The sequence below is a fragment of the Balaenoptera ricei genome, chromosome 14 (assembly GCF_028023285.1).
Source record: "Balaenoptera ricei isolate mBalRic1 chromosome 14, mBalRic1.hap2, whole genome shotgun sequence".
Taxonomy (NCBI): Eukaryota; Metazoa; Chordata; class Mammalia; order Artiodactyla; family Balaenopteridae; genus Balaenoptera; species Balaenoptera ricei.
In genome coordinates this window covers 14,270,668-14,291,160 of record NC_082652.1, presented here as the reverse complement: position 1 = coordinate 14,291,160, position 20,493 = coordinate 14,270,668, and the positions used below count along the sequence as shown (strand labels likewise).

Below are 20,493 nucleotides of genomic sequence, written 5' to 3'. Positions count from 1 at the left end.
CTGACCTGGCCAAGGTTCATATCAATGAGGGCAGTCACAGGGGCTGCCAGGGGAAAGGCGATGAGGGGTGTGTGTGTGTGTGTAACAAGCAGAGACTTTCAAAGCGATCAAAAAAAAAAAAAACCTCTGATGAACACTCTCTTCTACTCCCTCCCTCTCGGACCCCATTTCCTCCCAGTCAAGGCCCAGGACAGACACGCCTGAAAGTAATTCTAAGAGGCAGGGGAAGCTTGAGCAATTATTTTTACACTAAAAAAAAAATTTTTTTTAAAGCCCTCAAAGATACGGGCATGCTCACGGCTCTAAGACTCTGAGAGGCCCTGGCCACCCCATCCCTGAGTGCGCCCTCCTTCCCAGCCCCCATATGGTCTGGCCTCTATCTTCTGCCTGCCTGTGACAGACAGGCCAGGCCAGGCCCCCCCAGAGACCACTCCCTCCCCAGCTGGAGGCCTGTCCCCTCTGAAACTGATCCCGGGCCTTTGGATCTAATTTGTTTCTCTGTCTGCCGGGTTTGGGGGGGGTCTTGCCTGGAGACATGGTGGTCACAGGTGACATCAATCATGTCTGCATCTTCCCAGGGACGGGGATAGGATATCAGAGAGGTGACCAAGCATTTGCCACATGATTCAAATCATCTCAGCATTGATTAATTGGGTTCATCCTGAGTTTCTGAATCATAACAACTGTTTTTCTCCTTCACCGAATGTCAACAGACCCTTAAAGGGGAAGGATCCATTTACCCAAGGCATGTGGTGCATTAAATTGATCAGCTCCTATTAAATGTTAAATGCTGGATGCGTTTTAGACAAAGTCGATTTGCTCGAGGTACGTTTCAAAGGTTGTGTGATGATTAGACATCTCTCTCCCTGCCTCGCCCCTTCCTCTCTAGCTTTTCCCGGGACGTGTTTTGGCTTTGGCCTCTGACAGATGGGATGCGGGAACGTGTGGGCTGATGGAGAGGGTCCTTTGCTGGGGCGGGGGGAGACAGGGTAGCGGGGAGCCCCTACAGACTGTTTAAAAGAGATACAGTTTCTGAAAAGTTTAATAAGGCAGAAAACAGTCCCGGATGCCAAACTTGCCTTCCAAAAGTTAAATATCCGGAATGCCTCCTGCCCTGAAATGGAGGAGAAAACAGCATTTCCCAAGCCAAAAAAAAAAAAAAAGGGCAGTTTTCTAGAGAAGAGAAATTCTGTTTCTACACTGGTATGGGTTCTGGAAGCTAAATAACCCAATATGCTTGGCCTGGAAGCAAAATCCAGTTCTGATGTGATCAGTCAGTGAGAGGAGGGACAGAAAAAATAAAATCAAAGCTCAGGCAAGTTTCCAGCTGTCTTTTCTACGTGTGAAAAGAGATGCTCGGCCGGGCACCCATCCTACTGGCTGTGTGACCTTGGACAAGTCACTGTGTTTGTCTGAATCTCAGTTTTCTGAGATCTCAGTTTTTTAGTAAGAGGATTAATGATATTCACTGGTCTGCTGAGAAGTCTAGATTAAAAGAAGGAAGGTTAGTGAAGTAACTCAGCAAATGCTGGGTTCTTGGTAGACATTTGATAGTTAAAAATGTATGTGTTTGAGGTGAGGATGGGGCTGTCGCCGGGAGGTCCTGGTGCCTCGTGTGTGTGGATTCATTTGGTTCACAAAGTTTCAAAATGTAGGTGAGCTCCAAGATTTAGCCAAGGGGACATTTTTGGCTGTGATAACTGGTGGGAGACCTGGAAATGGAGATCGATCTGTAAGTGTGGGCTTGACAGCCCCTAGTGATGTTGGAAGAGTGAATTGGAAATTGATTAGCGTGTCTGGAAGGTTCTCAGGGAGAGTGGAGGCTCTTCACCCCTATGCAGTAAACCTCCCAAGAATCCCCCCATCAGCAGGGTTTTCTCTCCCAGCAACAGGTTCGGGTACTTGAAATGACCTGCATCCTCTGTGACCCCTGACTCGTTCTTAGTGATGGACAGAAGGTGATGGACAGGTTCACCCATACTCTGTGGCTCTGGGTTAGGGTGACTCTTCCCAACCTGAGCCATGTTTCTGTGGCTGCTGCTTTTGCCTCTGCTAAATCGTTTTGTGGAATGATTGGGCTGTCCTGGTGTCCTGGGAGACAGCGAAGGGGACAGACAGATCACATGGGGAGAAACACAGCAAGAGGTGGGGACAGTCCAAAGAGAGACAGAAGGAGACTAGAGAGAGAGACACACACACACACAGAGAAAGAAACGCAGGAGAGAAAAGGATAAAGAAGAGAGAGAAAAAAAAAAAGCAGAGAGAGACAGAGATAACTACCCCTACCCAGAAATACAGAGGAAGGGGGCCAGGAGAGGGTCAGAAATACCAGGCGGTACCTGCAAAGAGAAACTGAAACCCAAAGACATAGTCATACAAGGAGAAAGACGGCAGAGGTAGAAACAGAGCAAATGAGTGGGCAGATGCGATACTTGAAATGCCATATCTTGGACTAGTAGGTGCTTTATTCTTGGGCTCCTGACTCACGTTTCTCTCCCAGAACGTGGAATTCCCTATCAGTGTCACCAGGCCTTCAAAGTCCCCTGCTAGCCTGGTGCCCTGGGAGGCACTGCTGGGGTACCACAAATTAGACATCGGGGCTACAAGGCAGGATTACATCAGGGGAGGGATGGACGGTGGGAAGGATCAAAGGCAGCCAGGGCCCTGGATTCATTGGCAGGACTCCCAGTGGGGCCCACAGGCCTGAATTCCTGGCGGGACCCCCGGGAAACATGCTGCTGGGCAGATAGAGACGTTCCAACCGCAGGCTGCCTTCATCCCTCCCTCCCTCCCTCCCTCCCTCTTCTCTTGCATGTTCCTTGAAATCAGAATTGAGGGTTGGTGAATGCTTCATTGAACTCAAGATAGCAGGGCCTGCTCTTCCAAGGGACCCCAGTTCTTGAGTCTCAGTTCCCTTGTATGTGAGACAGACATTCTAGTAACAGGTGGGGACTGCCCTCCCAAGTTATCAAAGACCTGATGGAATTATGTTAAGTGTTCAGGAGGAAAAAAAGTAAAAAGAAGAAGAAGGAAAAAAGGGGGGACTTCCCTGGTGGCCCAGTGGTTAAGACTCCACGCTTCCACTGCAGGGGGCGCAGGTTCAATCCCTGGTCGGGGAACGAAGATCCTGAATGCTGTGTGGCGTGGCCACAGGGGAAAAAAAAAAAAAAAAAAGAAAGAAAGAAAAAAATGAAAAAAAGGAATTCCTTGGCAGTCCAGTGGTTAGGACTCCGTGCGTCTACTGCCGGGGCCCAGGTTCGATCCCTGGTTGGGGAACTAAGATCCCGCAAGCCAAAAAAAAAAAAAAAAGAAGTGTTCAGGAGGGCAGAAAGATGTGCTGGTTTGGAGTGAGAGACTCTTGCGATTAAATCCAGCTGTCTTTCCTGAGACTTAGTCTTCTCCTGTGTAAAATGGGGATCACAGAAGGACCTTTCACTGCATTGCCGTGGGCTGTAAACCATCACCGGTGCTCAGCTGAGCCCAGCGTCTGGTGCCTAAGAAGCACGGGACCCACGGCAGCTCTAGGAGACAGAAGCCAGATTGCTGCCCGGACAGGGGGTAATATATGGCATCCAGCTCCGGCCGAGAATTGAATTCAACCTCAGCTGGAGAATTAGAACATTGTGATTAGAAACAAGAGGAGAGAAGGGACAAAACAACCTGTCTTCAAGTGCATGATGACAGAGCACAGACTTTCCTGGCAGCCCGGGGGGCTGGGGAAGGACAGGGCAGATCATATTAATAACAATAAATTATATCTGCACTGTGATTTATGGCTCTGAGGCGCTTCCCATTATGTTATCGTACAGTGCCTTAGGAAGGGCGGGCTCTTCTGATGATCGTCTCAGCCCTTTTAATGTCATTGCTGCTATTAGTGACAGTGGTGCGATCCGTGTTATTATTGATGTGATACTCCTAGTTTCCGAATTGGGGAAACTGTGGTTCAGGGGGAGCAAATAACTTGCCCAGGGAAAGAGTTGGACCAGGATTTAAATCCAGGTTTTGTCCTCCTGGGTCTTTTCTGGCTGTCCCCTAGGAATGAGACCGTCTCTTTTCCATGCTGCCATTTTGTCTTCTCCACCCACTGGGGCGTCTTGGTTCCTTCTTTCCTGTCGTAGACACTTGAGACTTCTCTTCTTATCCACCAAGGGTGAAGGGGCTCAAAGGGCCCTCCTGTTGGACCCCGAGGCCCTCCATCTGCCTAACCCACCAGCACCCATCTCTACCCCATATTCCCACTGATGGGAGCTCCCAGCAAGGAAAGAATTCCCTCCGGCAGCTGCCCGTTGCGGGGCGGGTAGGGGTGACCCGGATGTGGACTTGAACTTCCAAGTTACCCCCGGCCCCACGGCTGGCCTCACATCTCTCTTTGAACCCAGCAGCAGCCTGGCCAGAGGGTTCACTCTCCTCTTTCCCTCTCACCTCCTGTCCTTGCCTTCAGGAAGCTCGCAGTCCGATTGGGACCGAGTTGATTTGGGGACCAGGTTCATTTAGCAGTTGCAGAGCGAGCTATTTCAAGAATGTGCAGATTCAGTCCTGGAAATGGCCTAGGAGGAGACCGGCTGGGCTTCTGAGCAGGAGGACAAATGAGCTCCCCCTGCCCGCCACCCCTCCTTGCATCCCATCCTGCGATTTCCTTTGTCTCAATCCCAAATCCCCCTTTACATGATCCCGGAGGCTTCCTAATAAAATAGAACTGTAACTTTATCTAAGACGAGTGCAGCACATGTAGAATGGATAAGGTGTAATTAATAACAGAAAATAATGTTTCCCCCCCTCCTGACCTTTCACCCCCATATAAGTGTCTTAAGTTTTATGACAGCCAAGCCCAAAATGACTGTGTGCGTGCATGTGCGTGTGTGAGTGTGTGGTGTCTGAGCTGAGCCTTGTATGGCCCCTCAGACATGCTTGGGGCCAGTACGTCTGTCTGGTGAGCATTCACCTAGCCCTGGCTGGAATTGGTTTACGTTTCTGGGTGGACTGGCCTCTCGCTGAACCCAGGCACTGCCTGAAACTGATCTGATTTCTTGAAGTCAGGATTTGGTCTAGATCTCAAAATACCCTGTATCTATTTCCATGCAAAACTTGGGGCAATGCAGAAGTTGAAGGATGAAAAGAATAAAGGGGTAAGTGTGCATGTGTATACACACACACACACACACACACACACACACACACCATCTTTTGGATGATCGAGTGCATTTCAGAACCCCGGTTGATTCTGGGGAGGGGGTATTGATAGTTATTTGCGTCCATAGCAGTAGGCAGGAAACCAAGGTGAACATTGGCTTTGATGCTGCAAATCCTTGGCCATACAAGGATCTCATTATGGAAGGTGCTCTCTTAAGCGATTGCATCTCCCCACCCCGCCACATAGCACCATCCTTGCTGTTAATCTGGGAAGGAACGAAAGAAGTGTGCGTGGCCCAGCGAGGTAGGGGCTGGAGGAAGCAGGGGAAGGGGTGAGGGGAGCCCCATCTCCAAGTCGCCACGGACTGTCGTCTGCCGTGGGAATTGAAGGGCACTTGCGCCGATCCTGTTTGTCTTAATGGTTCCATAACTGTGTTCTTTTTGAGTAATATTATCTTGCTTTAAAGGTCACTGGGCTGGCCTGAGCTCTTGGTTTCTCATGATTCATTACGTTTGATGCTCAACTTTTCGAGAAGTCCTCAGCACCAACCTCTGGGTTAATGGAAGCCACACCAGCCACGAAGCCAGTGGCTTTGAATCTTCCCCGGATCGGGAGGCCTGGGCAGGGTGCAGTGAGCTTCTTCCTTTTGATCAGCAGCGCTGATGTGAACCAGAGGTCATGCATGTTGTGGGCCGTGTGTTAGTTCTGCAAGACAGCGGCAACTGGACCCTCCAGATTCTTTCCCACCCCAAGCCTGGGGAGTTTTATTTTCCATGTTTGCCTTCTCTGGGCTGACTTTTCCGGGACCCCTAGGGCACCAGAGGGACTTTTGGGGGAAGATGCGGAGCCCTAAATCGTTAGAGAAGGCCCCTCTGTCTACCCCTCTGGCCTTCCTCCTTCCATCTTTGGCTCTTTCAGGCACAGATAAACCAATTCCTGCTCCCCCGGGGCACTCCTGCTCACCGATGTTAGGTGACAGGCTGGATTTGGAGGGAGATCTCTTTCTCCTGGGGGAGTCATTGGGATGCTGAGGTCTTTTACGGTCATGCTTGAACTCTGGAGAGCCCCCAAACTGACGGCCACCTCTGCTAAGTTGATCGTATATTTTTCTGTCATTCTGTCATTCCGTCATCCTTCTCCAAATGCTTTGGCCTGCCATATTTTTATGACTCTTCTTCCAAGAGGGGAATCCATGGAGGGTGGGTCAGCATGATTTATCTTCAAGGAGAAGGGAAGGAGAATTTCTTATCTGTGGTATCAGGAGGTGGGATTTTCCTCTTATCACTCTGTCTTTTGCTTTGGGGTTTAAATGCAATACAACGGGTTGGATTAAGCAATTGAGGGAGTTCTTTAGGAAAGTTGACAATGACCAGAAATTGGGGACTCAACCGTCTCCTAATTTTACATCCTGCTAGTTATTTAAAATCACAGTACACCAGCCCTGGAGTTTGTTGCCAGGACCAGAAGATCTTGATTGGATTAAAATATCTCCCAAGGGGAGGTTTTGAGGCTTTGGCAAACATAATGAGAGGAGTAGCTCTTCAAAAACAGAACTTGAAAAATTAAACAAGTAATATATACTCATTATTGCAAAAAAGTAGAAAAGGCAGATAAGGAAAAAAAATTACCTGTAATCCCACCCCATGGGGCTAAGTATTCATATTTTACCATATATCTTTCCAGTCTTCTGGGTATGGTACATGCGTTTTAGATGAAAATAAGTTATTGCATTTGCTGCTAATGACAGTTTTTATTAGCAAAAACTATATGTACCTATTGTAAAATATTCAAATAATATGGAAAATAACAAAACCACCACCAACAACAAAAACTCAGATTGCAACCACTATTTACCTTCAGGTGAATATCTTTCTAGATACCTTTTCTTTTTTTTCTTTTTCATTCAACCATCAATATTGAATATTTGTATTTTTTCTTACACATATTTCTTGTATTCCAATCGTGACATTCTAGAACACAGTGAGCACATTTATAACTTATTACTGCATTACTACCTTGGCTATTCCTTGACCAAAATTTACTTCATACAACTGACAGCCTAATTAACCTACTGGAGTTTTTTTTTAATGTATGCATTCAAAGAATAAACACCAGTTGCATTGATAATAACTGAATTTTTACATCTCTATGCACCCATGTATCCAACACCAGGTCAAGATATTATAAAATATTTCTAACACCCTACAGTGTTCTCTGTTACTTCTTTCTGTTTCATACTCTCCCAGGGCAACACCTAAACTGACCTCTATCACCATATATGACATACGTGGAAACACACGGTGTATATTCTTTGGTAGATACCTTTTCTCATATTGTTTGATACCCTGCTTTAAAAAATCTTAACATAGGACTTCCCTGGTGGCACAGTGGTTGAGAATCCGCCTGCCAGTGCAGGGGACATGGGTTTGAGCCCTGGTCCGGAAAGATCCCACATGCCGCAGAGCAACTAAGCCTGTGCGCCACAACTACTGAGCCTGCGCTCTAGAGCCTGGGAGCCACAACTACTGAAGCCCGCGTGCCTAGAGCCCGTGCTCTGCAACAAGAGAAGACACCGCAATGAGAAGCCCGCGCACCGCAACGAAGAGTAGCCCCCGCGCGCCGCAACTAGAGAAAAGCCCACACACGGCATCGAAGACCTAACGCAGCCACACACACACAAAAAAAACAAAACTTAACATAGAATGGGCTTCTCCCTGCCAATAAATTTGTCTCTACACCATTATTTCTTAGGGGTGGAGTTGTGTTCCATTATAAGGATGCACCAAGGTTTAGCTAATACATCCCCTGCAGCTGGGCAGTTAGATCATTTCCAATTGTTCACAAAGACCTCTTCTTGGGGATTAGCTGATGTGTTGCAAACACTTTATCAGGTGGGATGTGTGTCCCGCCCACAGCCCATCAAACAAAGGTGCACCATGCCTTTGCTATACAATAACAATAACTATAGCAAGACAGAAATTTGAATCCCCTAAGAAGACCTTTAGTAGCAGAAAGCCCAACTAACAGTGATTTAAACAAGGGGAGAGTTTTTGGTTTTTTTTTGTTTTTCTTTCTCACATGATGAGTAGTCCAGAGGTGGGCTGCTGCTGACATTGATCCAGCTGCCTTAAGAGGTCATCAGGATCCGGCTTTGTCTTTTATCACTCCACTGTCCTTAGCATTTGGCCTTTTTTTCTTGTGCCTGTCTTCCTCATTTTCAAATATGGCTACCTCAGCTCCAGGCATCACGTCTGCATTAAGACAGGAAGGAGGAAGGGGTGGCACCAGAAGGCTTTCCTCTTGAGCATTTCTCCTTGATGAGAAATTGAAACTCTCCCCCAAATCCTCCCAACAGACCTCTGCTTACATTTTATTGGCCCAAACTGTGCCACATGGACTGCTTTAGCTACCAAGAGGCCAGGAAAGTGAATCTTTTCTTTTTTAGACCCCATTATAGGAGGTAGGAAGGGAGAAGGCTGTTGGGAATGGATGTTGGATTAGTTAACTAGTGATTAAGGCAGCCAAAACATTTTCACCCATAGCTAGGCCTGTTCTGGGGCATTGCCTCTACTTACCCATTCCTGACCCTATTTACTCTGACTTTCTGTATCTCACCTGACCCTTACATCTCCAGTCCCCACTCCCAACTCTTCTCCTTTTTGTCTGGCCTCTTGGTTTGGGAGACACACTTAGACTCCCCCATGCCGGACTTGGCTTTTCACTTAACTTTGCCTATGTTAGCAAGATGCTCTCTAGTCTGTAAAGTGCTGGGTTATTCGAAGGACTTGCTCACGTGAAAATGGATTCAGTGCTGGGCTCCGCGGTGCTGGGGCCAGGAATTCCTTCTCTGAACTCCCAGCCTCCAGCACAGAGCTTGGCATCATTCATGCTCATTAAACCCAAATAGAGGGAGGACAGTGGGGCATCTTTTTAACCCTAGTGATTCCACATATCTGATAGAAGCAGAGCTGGCAAAGAACGCCCTGAGTGGGATTCTTCCCGGGGGCGTTTCTTCAGTGGCCTGTGGCTGACTCTTGATTTGGGATACTTTTCCCAAGAGGAGACACCCTGTGGCATCAAGGTGCTGCATCTCTGAGAACTCTGCTTTGTGACTTGGTATCATGGGATACCTTTGAGTTGGACCACACTCCAGTTTCTCTTGGGAGGATTTTTTTTCACTCTGCAACCCCAAAGATCCTGAGATAGGTGAAATCTAACGTTGTGTGGAGAGTCTATGATCAGGTTTGCTGTGAATCTGCAGCTTAAAGCCAGATCTGGATCTGTTATGATCATTTCATGATTTTGTTTACCAAAGTGAGTCCATGATCTAGACAGGATGGAAATAGCTAGAGGAACCTATTCTCCCAGGTTTATTTGTCAAATAAAACTGGGGGCAAGGGGTGGGGCGAGGGTGGTGGTGGTGGATGTGAGGTCATAAAGACAAAAGTATAAAAAGAAGAAGAGTTAACATTCTTTGAGAGCCTATTCTGTGCCACGGCCCCGAGGGAGGGCATTTGACATATACTAGCTAACTTAACCCTTGCAACGATCATTTGATATAGTGTTCCGGTTATTCTTGCTGTGTAACAAATCACCCTCACATTTAGCAGCTTAAAACCACTCACAAATCCTGTTGTCAGGAATTAAGCCAAGATTCAGTGGGAATAGCTTGTCTCTGCTCCATGAGGTCTATACAGAGGGCTCAGTTGGGAAGGCTCGATGATGTGGCAACTTAATGCCTGGGGACCAGAATTATCTGAAGGCTCCTTGAGGCTGGGATGACTTGAAGATTCCGATTGCCACTCAGAGCACCTACACAGGCCTCTGCACATGGCCTGGGATTCCTCCCAACGTGGCCGCCTCAGGGTAGCCTTAACACAGTGGCTCAGGACTCCAAGACCAAGTGTTCCAGCAGACAAGTCAGAAGCTGTATCGCCTTTTGTGACCCATCTTAAAAGTGTTCAGCACCATTTCTGCCATGGTCTATTGGTTGAAACAGTCACAGACGACCCAGATTCAAGGGGAAGGGACATAGACATGTATTTGGATGAGATGAGTGTCAAAGAATTTGGGGATGGATTTTAAAAGTGCCAGAGGTAGATAAAATGAAACCCAATTTTACAGACAGAAAAGTGAGGTCAGAAAAGGTTGATGATCTGTCCAAGATAACACACAAAGCATGATGCGGGGCCAGGATTGAGCCCAGGGTTATGGAGTAGAGAAAATGCTTATGAATGCATATGAAATTACGCATTTATTATATTAAGAAGAAGAAATAAGATCACTTCTGGCTCAGAGATCATTAACAGCTGGTTAAGTGCGACCTACGCTATTTACTGAGGGAGAAACTGACTCCTTGCTGGAAGGCTGTAGGCTATTGGACTAAACACACAAGCCGTCACAGTGAAGTCAACTGGGTAAATATTATTGGCAAAATTGGATGATTCCTCTCAGAGTGGGGTCATCCTGGTTTTGAGAGGTCAACCGGTCCAGCCTTTTAGCAGAACCTCTCATAAACCTCAGTGGACTCAGGGGTCAATCCAGGTTTTGAAGATAACAGCTGATATGCTCATAGCACTTGATGTTTGCCGAGGACCTTTATATGCAATGTCTCCCTGACTTGAAGCAGCTCTTAGGTCTCTTCTGCCTGCCTGGGATATATCCTTCTCCATCCTGCTGGATAATGGCTTACCTGGACCGAGTGCTTGTGATGTTTTCAGCACAGCGTGGGGTTCTTTATTCCGGTTAGAATCATCACAACACCTCTATGAGGAAAGGATTAATATACCCATGTAACAGATGAGGATACTGAGGCTAAGTAACTCACCCAAGGTCACCTAACTTAAAAGGGCACAGTGAAGATTTGGACTTAAGCCAGTGTGGTGACACCCTTATCCATGACAATGGCTGTGTCCTCACTTTGAGATGCCTGTCATGGGCCCATTCCAGAGCGCTGGTTGGGGCGCCTCTGGTTGGCTGAGTGTGTTCCTAGGACACCCTAAACACAGCCCCGGGGCGGAAGCACAGGGCTTAGAACTCCAACCCTCTAGCCTGGGGCTATTGACATTGGGGCCTGACAGTTCTTTGTTGTGGGTGCTTGTAAGTTGGGAGTAATAATGGGACCTACCTACAGAGGGTTATTTTGAGGATGCTTTGAGTGAATGTTTACAAAGTAGAAGAAAATAGTGCCTGGCACTTAATAAATGACAAATGAACTGTTACTCTATCTCTTGCTACTTGAAGATCAGAAACATCTTTTATCTCTGCATCTTCAGTGCCTGGCACTTGGAGAATGTTCACTGAATGAATGTATGATCTTTAAGTACTGTGTTTTACATGCAAACAGTAGATACCTACACTTAAGTCTGCCTGAAGTCCCACTTCCCAGCCTGTACGCAGACCCATGTGTCCTTGGAAAGTTCAGAGCGCAAACGAAGCCTCAGATGGGCTCACCTTTGCGTGTGGAAAATTCCGCAGATGCACTTTCTGGTCCAGATCACCCCTCCCTACCCCCACCAACTGCAACTCCGCAGACAAGCCAGAGAAAAGAGAAGGGAAGAGTGAAAACAATTCTGAATGCAACGGCGAATTCAGCTGGTGTGTGGAGGAGTGCAATATTCCAAACACAATTAAAACCCAATCAGGGTCCGGAAAAGTGCATTAATGTCCCTCAGTCAAACGGCAGAGCACATGTGGCTTAGGCGTCTCTCTGGGGGCCACTTCTTCAAGGGCTGTCATGATGGCAGTGAAGTCCCCTACCCCGGTAGAACCCCTTGCTATCCTGCCCAGGCCTGAACCTCGGAGACCAGGATCCCTGGCCTAGAAGGGAGCCCAGGGCCATCTCTGTTTGTCTATTTTTTTTTTTTTTAATTAAAGAAAAAAAAATTTTTTTTTTTTGGCTGCTCCACGTGGCTTGCGGGATCTTAGTTCCCCACCCAGGGATCGAACCCAGGCCCCCGGTAGTAGGAGGGTGGAGTCCTAACCCCTGGACCGCAAGGGAATTCCCTGTTTGCCTGTGTTTTTTTTTTTAATTTATTTAATTTATTTATTTTTGGCTGCGTTGGGTCTTTTTTGCTGCACGTGGGCCTCCTCCGGTTGCGGTGAGCGGGCGGGGGCCACTCCTCACCGCGGCGCGCGGGCCCGTCACCGCCGTGGCCTCTCTCGTTGCGGAGCACGGGCTCCAGGCACGCGGGCCCCAGTAGTCGCGGCATGTAGCCTCAGCAGTCGTGGTGCGCGGGCTCAGTAGCTGTGGCTCGCGGGCTCCAGAGCGCAGGCTCAGGAGCCGTGGCGCACGGGCCCAGTTGCTCCGCGGCATGTGGGATCCTCCCGCACCAGGGCTCGAACCTGTGTACCCCGCATCGGCAGGCGGATTCTTAAATCACTGCACCACCAGGGAAGCCCTTGCCTGTGTTTTTATCTCTAGGTATATGTGATTGCCGAAGAGGAGAGGTCAGCTGAGTTTCCACGGGCGTTCACTGATTTTCAGGAAAGAATGGGAATGGTTCACTCATTCAGTCAACAAACATTTCATCTGGGGGCTGCTTCTGTGGGGCCAGCACTGGGATACATCAGGGGTTCTCAGCTGGGGCCAGTGTCCCCACAAGACATTGGGCAATACCTAGACACACCTTCAGTGGCCACAACATGGGGTGCCTCTAGTGTAGAGGCCACAGATGCCACGGACCATCTTGAAATGCTCAAGACAGCTTCTGCAACAAGAAATTATCCAGTTCAAAACAGCAGTAGCGCTGAGGCTGAGAAACCTAGCTAAGGCTCAAGCGATAGACAGACGAGGTCCCTGCCTTGGCTTGGTTTCCTTGAATGCAGTCATCTTAACTATTTCTTTTCTTTTTTTAAAAAAATTTTTGGGCCTTCCCTGGTGATGCAGTGGTTAAGAATCCGCCTGCCGATGCAGGGACCACGGGTTTGAGCCCTGGTCCGGGAAGATCCCACATGCCGCGGAGCAACTAAGCCCGTGCGCCACAACTACTGAGCCTGCCCTCTAGAGCCCGCGAGCCACAACTACTGAGCCCGCGTGCCACAACTACTGAGCCTGTGCTGTAGAGCCTGCGAGCCACAACTACTGAGCCCGTGCTGTAGAGCCTGCGAGCCACAATTACTGAGCCCGCGTGCCACAACTACTGAAGCCCAAGCGCCTAGAGCCGGTGCTCCACAACAAGAGAAGCCACCGCAGTGAGAAGCCCACGCACCACAACGAAGAGTAGCCCCCGCTCGCCGCAACTGAAAGAAAGCCTGCGTGCAGCAATGAGGACCCAACGCAGCCAAAAATAAATAAATAAATAAATTTATTAAAAAAATTTTTTTTTATTGGGGTATAGTTGATTTACAATGTAGTGTTAGTTTCAGGTGTACAGCAAAGTGAATCAGTTATACGTATACATATATCCACTCTTTTTTAGATTCTTTTCCCATACAGGCCATTACAGTGTACTGAGTGGAGTTCCCTGTGCTATACAGTAGGTCCTTATTAGTTATCTATTTTGTATATAGTAGTGTGTATGTGTCAATCCCAGTCTTCCATTTTATCCCCCTGCCCCTTACTCCCCAACTATCTCTTTAAGCAGCTGGACTCGGAGAGGGGTCCCTTTAAAAACAACCTCAGTCTTTTTTTCTCTGAGCGCGGGCCTGCTGGGGAGTTGTGTCTGTGCGTGCGTGCGTGCGTGTGTGTGTGTTCAGAGCCGTGGGGGGTATATGTTTGGACTTGTGCGGTTGTCTGTTTATGTCTGTGTGCAGCGGCGTGGCTCTGTTCGTCAGAACTTTTCTGTCATTTCCTTCCCCTGCTTTTGCCAAAGAAGCACGGGTGGCTTGTTAAGACCTTCTAAGGTTGAATTCTTCGCCAGGCAAGATTCAGACATCCTTGGGGACAAGCCTTCTGTGTTTCCCTGTCTCCACCCCAATCCCTCACTACCCTCCCTGCCCCGACCTTGGCCATAGAACTAGAGGTCAGTAAACCCGCCTCTGAGTCAAAGCTTTGAACTTGGAGTTTAGTTTAGGCTAACTCCGCTGTGCTGGGGTGAGGATCCAGGAAGCTTTAAAAATGGTGTTTCCGAGGAATCCAAGCCCGGCCACGAAAGCGATTGCTCTAGACTGGGGGTTTTAGCCTCATCCCTGTTGGCATTTCTGGGCCAGATGATCCCCTGTTGTGGGAGCCTGTCCTGTGCATCGCAGGGCGCTGAGCGACATCCGTGACTCGGACCCACTAGCTGCACCCCAGTGCTGACAACCGAAAATGTCTCCAGACACAGCCCAAAGTCCCCTGCAGGCATGCAGTTGCCCGGTTGAAAACCACTGATCTACAAATACACAGAACAACAGGGGTGCATCTTAACACACTTCATTTTGAACTATAGAAGCCAGATCCTGAAGTGTGATACTGTGGGATTCCATTTATACAAAGTACAAAACCAGGCAGAGCTAAACAGGACAGTGGTTGCCCTTTTTTTTTTTTTTTAAAGATTTATTATTTATTTATTTAATTTCTCTTTTGGGCTGCGTCGAGTCTTAGTTGTGGCACGCAGGATCTTCGTTGTGGTGTGTGGGCTTCTCTCTAGTTGTGGCGTGTGGGTTTTCTCTTTCTAGTTGTGGCACGCGGGCTCCAGAGCACGTGGGCTCAGTAGCTGTGGTGCGTGGGCTTAGCCGCTCCGCGGCACGTGGGATCTTAGTTCCCGGACCAGGGATCGAACCCGTGTCCTCTGCCTTGTAAGGCACATTCTTTACCACTGGACCACCAGGGAAGTCCCAGTGGTGGCTCTTTTGAGAGTGGGGGTCAGACAGAGATTGGAAAGGGGCACCACGGGGACTTCTGGGGATGTCTGTTTCGTTTTTAAATCTACGTGCTGGGTACACTTATGATATATGTGCTTTTCTCTATGTATTTTACACCTGAATCAAAAAGTGTGTGTGTTGAGGGGATAACATATTAAGTGAACACATTTGGAGAATGGGAGAAGACTGTCTTAGGAAAAAAATCCAAATGGGACAGGTTTCATTTCCTTCCCAAACCCCGCAGTGGACGGTTTGTGAGCAGCTTTATTTAAACGATTCTTATAGAATCCCTCCAGCTGTTTCTAAAGCTGCAGAAACAATAACTCTACAAGGCAATGATCTGATTGAGGAGAACATGTTGTCAGCCTCTGTACAAACACACACACACACACACACACACACACACACACACACACACCCCAAACAGAGATGTCACCAGGCCTGTGTTGAATTGAATTTCCTGCCTTTGTGTTTTCCAAGCAGCCCTACGGAGGGGAGCACGCTGCAAACTGATATGTGAAATGAACCAATAGGCCGGGTTGAGACTTCTAAAAACAAATGGGCCTTTTAATCTCCTGGAGGGGAAAAAAATCATCTACATGGGCAACGATCAAGCTCCCCTCTTTTCACCCATTTCAAGGGAAGCCTTGGCCTTGAACCTCTTTCTTGAATCCTTGTCACCCACACCGGCCCCGTCTCAGTCCAGAGGACCTCAGATTATTATCCTTCTGGCATTTCAGGTCTTAACGAACAGCAGCACAGCCACGGGGATGCCACAAACAAAGGCTACAGGCATTCCCTATTTTCTTGAACACTCCCCTTTCAGGGAACCCCAAGGAAGTTTCTGGAAACAAGCAGGGCACAAGATGTGTCTGAGAGACCCCCAGTCTTCCTCCTAGAGGCCTCCCCGGGCATCAGCATTTGGGAAAAGCCCTGTGGACGCTGGCTCCAGCCTCCCCAGCTGGTCAGCATTTATAAAGTGGGGCACATCTGTTCCTGACTGTTAGCATGGAGAAGGGGAGGGGCTTGGGGGAGAGGAGAAACCCCAAACACTAGGATTGATCCCACTTAGTGCCAAGAGAAAATTGCTTCTAAGTTGGATTCAGGGAGAAGTGCTTCACCAAAATGCCCCCTTCGCCACCCCCCCCCACTCCCGCCTCCCTCCCGCCTCCCTCCCGCCTCCCTCCCGCTTTCCTCTTTCTTTCTTTTTAAAAGTCTCCAGGTTCTAGCCAGTCTTGAGATTTATGATGTGTTTCGCTTTTCCAACACCCTAAGATTGTATTTGGGTGATAAAGAGCTGAGAGGTCTGCAGATAGCCTGTTGGTTGGAAAAGAGAGTATGATGAATGAAGGATATTTGGAGGTTATAGAGGCTCCACGCGTGGGGCGACACATAGGAGCCGCTGAAAGATACACTGCGACAAGCTCATAGATGCCCCCCCCAAACTCCCATCGCATGCACAGAGAGGCGTCCCATGCTTACAGCACATGCCTGAGACCCACAGGCGCGCGGAAGCATGTTCATACGCAACATATAAAACCAGAGACAGACGCAGACCCACGTCCAACATCAGACCGGGATGGGGGTACGTACCCCGGCTCCACAATGCACGCACCTCCTTGTGGCCCCAGCGAAAAGCTTAAATGAATGGGTTGTCCTCGTTGTACAAATGTCTTCCAAAACGCAGCCTCGGGGTCCACAAAACACACCCCGTCCTGCTTTCTTCATCAGACCTCCAGACCCGTAACAAACAAAGTAGAAACCCTCAGAAACAGCATCCCACCAGGTTCGAAGCCCGGCCCTGGCCCGAGACTGTTTGGACGTCACCATTTCTGCCTTCAGAGCTGCTGCAGTCAACTTTCCGAGGGGGTACTTGACATTGCAAGAGCATTCCTGGAGACCCGAGGAGACAGCGAAGGCCACGACAGATGACTCGAGGACCTTCGATGGATAAGGCCCTTGACAGCCAGGACAGAGAATTACATGGGGTTTCTCGGAGAGACAAAATAAAAACTGGCCCCCAGTCTTCCACCCTTTTCTCCAAGATCTAATTACAGATGTCTTGACATTCCTTCTGCAGAGAGTTTCCTTAAAAGATTTGCCAAGAAGAAACATTTGGAAACTGTGTTTTAGGTATAATCCCATCTGGGAGTCACTCTTGCTTGCTTTGTCGTTAGATGACAGAGTGCTTAATTATAATGAATAGGGATGTACACCGCATTCGGAAAACTAGATTATTGACCCACATAATACACCCCATGCTGACAATGGCCTTTTGGCAAAACATGCGCCTCTGATCTCACATTAATTACGACACAAATATACTTATTGTGGGTACCGAGTTTATGCGACAGAGTCCCCTTGACACATGTTCACAATAAAAACACATTTTTTTCTTCCATTCCCCTGACCCTAAGGGGGAAAAAAAAAAGATGAACATTTTTCAAGATGCTGTTTTAATGGCATGAAAACTGTCTGCTGAGTGTTCACTCCGCTTTTGTTCTTTTTCTTTTCTCCTTTTATTAAAAAGCCTTTTAAAACAAGCATTCCTGGCTTGTAATTCCTTTCTTTGCTTTCGCTTTTATGCCGAGGGAGAGACAGATTAGGTTAGATTAAAGACCAAGAGACACCTCGTGAAATACATTCCATCTCGAGGCAATTTGGTTGATAGTCAATTTGTATCTGTGTACGTGCATGTGTGCATGTGTGTGTGTGTATGTGTGTGTGTGTTTCTTCTTGTGGCTAACTGATGGTCTTTTTACAAATACTGGGTTCTGGTTTCTAGGAATGCATTTGTTCCTTTAGCTTTTTCCTCTTCAGAAGTCTGCAGCCTTTGATTGTGGCCTGACTTTTAGGGGTCTGCGGCATTTTGGGGGGAGGTAGTAAATCTTCGTATTAACCTCTTCCCTTTAACTTTTCACAATTTATCAAAACTTTTTTCCAAAAGCAGCGGCAGTTTCTTCACAAAGGGCAGATGAAAGAGACAGTTTGTTTCAAAGACCCTCTCCCTGCCCCTGCATCGGGCCTCCAGGTTTGTCTGATGATGTCACAGTGGTAACCAAGGCAACACACTGTGACATCACAATCAAAAGGCTACTGACCTTGGCCTGGAATTCAAAGGAAAAGCAGCCCATAAACTTCTAAAGCAGAAAGGAGATAAATATCCTTAGTCATAAAAGAACAAACGAGGTTTGGGGTGGGGGGCTGGAAAAAAAGAGCCGAACTTTTTTTTTTTTTTTTTTTTTTTAGAAATACAGTAAAATGCTCTGCCAAGTTTTCCAGGAAGTGCCAGTGGCCATTTTGATGACGTGAGCTAGACTTTAAAACAGAAAGAGGAAAAATGAATGTGCTGAAGAAGGGTCGTTTACAATATTAGAGATAGGCAGGTGAAGCTTTCCCCCAAACCATAATCCATAAAATGAATCAGAGCAGAGTAAAGCAATAAGCAAACAACCGTTTCTGAGTGCCAGGGGGAATTAGCTGCCAGGAGAAAGGGAGAAAGCCAGGGAAGGGATTTATCAAAAAGGGAAAGTTCTCAAAGCAACAGGGTCTCCTGGACTGGATCCTGGAACAGAAAAATGGGTGAAATCTGAATAAAATCAGGAGTTTAGTTCATTATACTGTCCCAATGTCGGTTTCTTCATTTTGGGGAACATCCCATGGTAAGGCAAGATGGTAACGTTAGGGGAAACTGGGTGAAGAGTAAACAGGGATGGGACTTCCCTGGCGGTGCAGTGGTTAAGACTCTGCAGTGGTTCCACTGCAGGGGGCACGGGTTCGATCCCTGGTCAGGGAATTAAGATCCTGCATGCCTCATGGTGCAGCCAGAAAAAAAAAAAAAAAAAAAGAGTAAAGGGGGATTCTTGTACCATCTTTGCAACTTGTCTGCCAATCTAAAATTATCACAAAATAAAAAAATTCCTTTTTGAAAAAGGAGAAAGTGGTGCATTGTGTTTCAGCATGTGTCTTGGGAAGTCTTCCATTTTTCGGTTTGGAAATTCTGCTCATCCCTAAAGGGTCTGCAGCCCACGTACCCAGGTATTGGACTTCCACGATGGTGAGGAACATGTGACATGCAGGTAGTTTGCTAGACTCACAGGAAAGAGAAAAAGGCTGGAGTTGCCTCTGAACAACTTTAAAAAAAAAGGAAAGACAGTCCCCTGGGCCATCCTAAGTTATTCTTGTCTTCAGAGCCTTCCATGAGTCACCTGGTCTAATTTCACAAATATACTTCTTTCCCCAGACATCCTGAGGGTAGGCTGACCGACCGCACGGCGTGAGGAGCTGGTCTCCAGAGGCCAGGAGGGGTAGGAGAACAGTACTGAACTGGGAGAGGAGAGATCCTGTCCCTGTTTTCACATGAACTTACATGTGTATTGGGAAACCAGTTCTCTCTCTAGCCTCATTCTCCTTGCCTGCTAAAAGGGGATGTAGGACAGCAGATTACATGTATTTAGACTACATGTCAGGTGCTGGGTTGGATCAATTGGTGGAGACTGGCTGTGGCCCTGTGCTGAGCCTGGGATCAGTGAGAAGGAGTGTTGTGATCCATTAGTAATGTCTGCTATGGATATGGGAGAGGACAGTGGAGGCACATTTGCCATTCCAGGCTCCTGCATACTTGGGCCTTGGCTTTCTGGGGCCTGCTAGTCCAGATAGACTCTTGTGCCTCCACTGACATCTGTGTGGGATAGTAGACAGAACAAGTCCCTGGAGTCAGCTAGTAGTGGCTTCTAATCCTGGCTTTCCTTTGTGCACTGAAGGTTGTATGGTCCATAACATTTAACAAATATGAACCACAAGTGTGCCAGCCCCTGTGCATATCCCCTTCCATCTGGAGGCAACAGACAAGTTAACAGGCAATAAAAATGCACTGTGCTAAGTGCTATGATGACAGTTAGGAAGAATGTTCTCAGGGTACTGAGTAGGAAGACCTGACTCACACCTGAGGGGCAGGACAAGAAGACTTCCCGGAGGAAGTGGCATCTAAGCTGAGTTCTGAAGGTTGAGTAGGTATTATCCTGGGGGAGGTAGCAGGGAGATATGAAGATGGAGTTTGGCTGGGCTCAGATCATGTGGGGAATTTCAAATTTATTCTCAGGGTAACGGGGAGTGACTGAGGAATTTTATGCAAGGGAATTTCATTAGCAAAAAGAAAAAAACAAGTCTTTCTGTTTATAGAGATAGATTTGGGGAGGGCGCAAGACTGGAGGCCATTTTTAGAATGGGGAGGGGCCTGGGAGCCTGGGGGTGACATCACAGGTGCTCTCAGTTACCTTGACCAGTGACATGTTTTCCTGAGTGTGTGCATCAGCTGTGCAATGTCCAGATGGAAGTCAGATCTTTGTTCCGCATGATAACCTTGAGAGATGACTCGGCAGAGAAGAGGGCAGGCAGTGGAGAAGGGGAAATGGTCTGTTCATCTACAGATGAGAGCCTGTCCTTGGCTCATGGTAAGACAAGGCAAAAAAGCAACAACAACAACAACAAGATAATAATAATAATACCCACACCAGCAAGTACTACCACCTGCTTCTTCCACCCTGGACAAAGCCACTTTCATCTCTCTCACCTGG

At 47.8% G+C, this 20,493-nt stretch overlaps 1 long non-coding RNA gene across 2 annotated transcripts in view; it reads left to right on the top strand.

Moving 5' to 3' along the window:
* Positions 1-20,493, top strand: part of LOC132347237 (uncharacterized) — a 169,244-nt gene that overhangs the window by 55,008 nt on the left and 93,743 nt on the right. The window lies entirely within an intron of this gene.